The following is a 5,000-nucleotide window of genomic DNA, read 5'->3' on the forward strand; positions in this document are numbered from 1 at the left end:
TTCAGAATCAGAAAGTGTGACCCCTAACAACCACCTGGAAGACCTGGTAAACCCCCCAGCCCCCAGTAGATAAACAGCAGTTCTATTCTCACCTCTGTGCTCTGAGTGTGTGTAGATTCTGTTCTTACCTCAGAACAAACCCCACGGAGAACACAGCTGAGTCAGAATCTCTGTAAAAACAGAAAATTCCGTAAAATTTCTTCTTAAGAACGTTTGGTGAATGAGGCCCAACACCTCTTCATCAAATTTAAATATGGTGCAGACTGAAAGTTTGGAATCTGAACTTCAACCAGAATTTCTCCACGTGTTTCTCTGAGCTACGAGTCTTACAGCATTACACTGTACTTTAATTCCCCGCGGCAGTAACTGCGAATTTGAGGTGTTGGAGGTGCTGCCGCAGATGAAGCCTCAGGTCACGACCTGAAAGGGATGTATGACCAGTGTTGACGGCTGATCCACTGCGTTGAGACTTCTAATCTATAGCCGTCACTGCAGACATTACAGCCACCAGAGATCTAGACTATGGGACAAAACCTTCTTCCACAGTTACTCTAGATATGAACAGCAGCATGAATGACTGAGCAGTGCACTAATGTTCCTGCAGTATATGTCCAAATACTTCTAGACACCTGGTTTCATCTGAAGGATGTTATCAGAGACGTCCATTCAGCCGGTTTTACCCGACCTTTAATACGAGTTTTGGATTGTCCTGCTGGATCGGCATCCTGTTTAAATAACATAATATGTGGCCACAACTTGGTAAAGCAGAGGCACGAGATCATTTGCAAGGTGTGGGCACGAGATCCTAATGTGTGGGCACAACTTAGTAAGACATGAGAACGAGATCCAAATGTGTATCCAAAACTTAGTAAGGCGTGGGTACAAGATCCTAATGCGTGTCCACAACTTAGTAAGGCATGGGTACAAGATCCTAATGTGTGGCCATGATTTAGTAAGGCATGGGTACGCGATCCTAATGCCTGGCCACAATTCAGTAAGTTGTGGGAACAAGATCCTAATGTGTGGCTTAATTTTATTTTTATTTATTGTATTGTTGTGAAGTTGTTTTACATTTTCTACTCATTTCTTTATTTCATTATTTATGGTTATATATTTATTTTATCCTTCTTTATTTTTTTTATTTATTAAGTCACAACATTATCCATCCATCCATTTTCTAAGCCGCTCCTCCCTCTGGGTCACTCCAACTGATCCCAAAGGTACTGGATGGAGCTTCATCACTCCAGAGATCCAAGCTCAACTGCTCCACAGCCCAATGCTGGGGGGCTTTATACCCCTTAGGCTCATGTGCAGCTTCTGCAGAGCGTCCCATTCTATTGGCAGGGCTTTTCTATGGAGTTATGCAACCTGTGTTGGCAAATGGTGCACCATAAAAAGCTGAAGGGGTCTGGAATCGTCCGTTTTCTCTGAAATAATTCTGCCAGTGAGGATAAAGATTGGAAGGCGTGCCTCTGTCCTCAGAGCCAGCATACGATTTACATAACGTCATAACTGCGCATTCTAATAAAAGCCTAATCCATGTCGTTTCATACGCATAAACATATATACATGCAATTTTAGAAAAACACAGAGGATTACAACGGAGTAATGGAAGTGGTTTCTGCCAGGGGATGGACAGATGAGGGAGGGAGGGGCACGTGGGATAAACAGATCTGAAGTGGATGAATGAAACTTTGAAGGGCTGCGTAAATCCTTTAATGCCTCGCAGACGCGGTACACAAACACTGGAAAACAGGACGGCGGCAGCAGCATGTTCACTCAAACACGGGCCTTAAAGTGAAATTCCACGCAACTCAGCAACATAATTCATTTCAGTCATTCACAGTGGTTCACTGCAGTGAAACTTACTGAGTCAGGTGTCTTTACAGTGGTGGTGATAGGAACCAGGCGTCACCATGACCACAACACAAATACAGACATTTACGGTCAAAAGTAGTTGAAGATGGGAAAACAGTGGAAAATCCAAAATAATATGTTTTCTCTGGAGACTCTTGCCTCACAATGCCCTGCATATGGATATATATAGATACACAAAGGTGTTGTTAGCCACGGCAAAGAAAGGCTACGTTCACACAGCAGGTAAAGGTGGTCCGAGTCCGATTCTTTCATCCAATCAGATTTTATTGTTTGTCTGTTTAGATTATCTTCTAAATGTGGTCTGTATGCGACAGTCTGAACAGATCAGCTCCTAAACTGACCCGCATGGTCAAAAGAACAGAGCGTCACTCGGCTCATCCAGAGGTAAACAATCACAACCGCCAACGAGCGCCAGTCGCTCCCGGAGAACCAGCTTCATCTTCACCAGCATCACAGGAGCATCATGAAGCTTCGCTGACAGCTGGCTTCATCACCCACAATGTGTTAGAGCCATAAAAGGGCGTGGTCACTTCTTTGGTTCACATCCTCAGATTCTTTAAACTTTCAGACGGTTCTTTCATGCTGCAGGCTCGTTCTCCTACGACCACGATCGGACATTTCATTCGAAACCTCTTCGAACACAGAGGGTTTTGGATACGTCTACAATAATGTTTTGGTACAGACACTTTCTGAGTCTCAGAAGCTTGAAAATATGACAAACGTCGAGTTGGATTGACGTAAAAGTCGCTTCAATACCGATCTGGCTGTTCAGACTCAGTCACGTTGCCGCAGATCGGATACGGATTGGATTTCAGTGCCATGTAAGAAAGCGTCTCAAATTGGAATTGTAAATGTCCGATTCAATGCGTTTCCGCTGTTCACACTGAGATAAGACATCTGTGTCACGAATGAAGAGAAAGGTCAGAATCGGGTCACTTTTACCTGCTTTAGCAAAATAAAATAAAAAAAACCGTGAGGCCTTGAGCTGGTTTACTCTTAGGTGTTAACAGGCTAAAAAGAAACACTCTTACATTAAATTACACTACAGTTATTCAAAAACAGGCAAGAGACACTGGATTTTGTGTTGGAGTAAGTGAGGCTGCCTCCTCAGATGAGCCAACACTAGAACTAACTGGTGCAACACTGAATGCTGATGAAGACTTTATCTTCTATAAAAGGTATTTTTTTCACATGAGCAAACATGTTAGAGGAATATATTCCACCGTCAGCTATGAGCCAGCATAGATAAAGCAGCACAAACATCAGCAAAACCACAACATTTTACATCCCTGTTAAAGCATAAAAGCAGCACTGCGCTGAATTGTTAGCCTGACTTTGTGATGTAACGAGTGTTTCAAACACTGGGGCTTCACATGGTGTCGAGCACTTGAGTTCATGTGCCCGAGACCTGGGCGACCAGGTGATGTACCATCAATGAACGACAAGTAACCCAATGGTGACTGAGGGACAAATTTACCATTAAACAGCTTGTCTGATACCGATAATCGCGATTTTTTACTCAGAAGATATCGTGCTAATCATTTTTAGAGATCATCCAGGCCTAAATATCGACCATCCCTGATTTCACATGCAAAACTACTGGAATCGGAAAAATTTTCTTTGAGAACTGGTTTGCCACATAACACCCCTGCATTTATCTCTTAGCTTTTAAAGAATACATCACAGGCCAAAATCTCATCTCTAAAGTACCGTAAAACAGCGTCTCAGTCCTCAGGCAGCGAGTTCAGAACCATTTGCATAACCATAGGAACTTTCTGTGAGGAGCTTTTAGAGGTGGACATCTGGTTCCTATCACCACCACTGTGAGTGGCTCTGACTCTGTAAGTTTATCTAAAACAGAGAATTTCACATCAAACCACGCTGAACGACTTTATTCCCATCTGTTGTTCAGAACCCGGCACTAACGATCACGCATGGAGGCTTGTTTTGGTTCTATTAGAGGTGATTTAGAACCAAATAAAAGAATTCAGAATTAGCTTCACAGAGCTACAATAAAGCTTGTTTACTATTGTACAGCAGGACCTTTAACGCTTCACTTGAACAGACTTCTACAGGTGATCTCGCCGTTTGCACGTTTAATATGATCTATGAATGATATCAGCCGCCAAACAGGTCAGAGAAGAATCAGACAGGCTTTATTACGGTCTTAAAAAGCCCACAGCAGCACTGCTCCTGGGAAACGGTTCCCATGTTTCGGTGTTCTCCTGCTTGGAAGTAGCTATTTTGACTTAGCAGATGAGTTCAGTTCAGTCGGTTAGAGCAGAAGACACTGCGAATCGCAGTGCAAATGACATTACAGGACAAAGCGACTCTCCTGCAGCAGCAATGAAGCTGGAAGTTGAACAGCTGAGCGAGCTCTTCCTCTGAACTATGTCTATATACCAGCAGCAGGAATACGACTGGCACACAAACACACATAGACACTCATAATAAACCCAGCGGTCGGATTCACGAGAAGCTTCTTATTCACTGATTATTTACAGCCGCTTCTAAAGCAACAGCGCCCAAAGCCTTTCAGCGCTGTAATGATCAAATGATTAACGGTTCTCTTTTTAAACGAGACACGGAACCTTTCCAACTTTCAAGAATGTCTGCAGACAGTAAAGGTTCTACACTCTTCCACCCTTTAAAATCTCCAGGAGTTCTTTAAGGTAAAGAACCACAACCACTCAAAGAGCCATGATGGACTGGTTCCATCTATAGTGCCAAAAAAGGGTTCCACAACTGTTGTAAGTCATAGAACCTTTTCATTCTTTACTATACAGAACCATTTCGCTTATTATGTAAAAACAAAGGTACTGAAGGTTCTCTGGAGCAAATCTATCGAAATGATGTCTCTCTCATGATGCAAAGTTCCTTAAAGGAACGTTTTTTGTAAATAAGGTGAAGAACCATTTAACAGTTTGAAGTTTCGATAAACCTCCATGTAATGGAAAAGTTCTTTACTAATGACAATGAAGAGGTTACAGTACATTCAAGCCAAGAATCATTATGGAACCTAGATTTTAAATAGTCTACATTTACATTTATGGCATTTGGCTGACGCTCTTGTCCAGAGCGACTTACAATTTGATCATTTTACACAAGTAGGCCAAGGTGGT

General features: G+C 42.6%; 1 protein-coding gene across 1 annotated transcript in view; it reads right to left on the reverse strand.

The window, feature by feature from the left end:
- Positions 1–5,000, reverse strand: part of mtnr1aa (melatonin receptor 1A a) — an 85,698-nt gene that overhangs the window by 79,727 nt on the left and 971 nt on the right. The gene's annotated exons all lie outside the window — the stretch shown is intronic.

This window comes from Pygocentrus nattereri, chromosome 22 (genome assembly GCF_015220715.1).
Source record: "Pygocentrus nattereri isolate fPygNat1 chromosome 22, fPygNat1.pri, whole genome shotgun sequence".
Taxonomy (NCBI): Eukaryota; Metazoa; Chordata; class Actinopteri; order Characiformes; family Serrasalmidae; genus Pygocentrus; species Pygocentrus nattereri.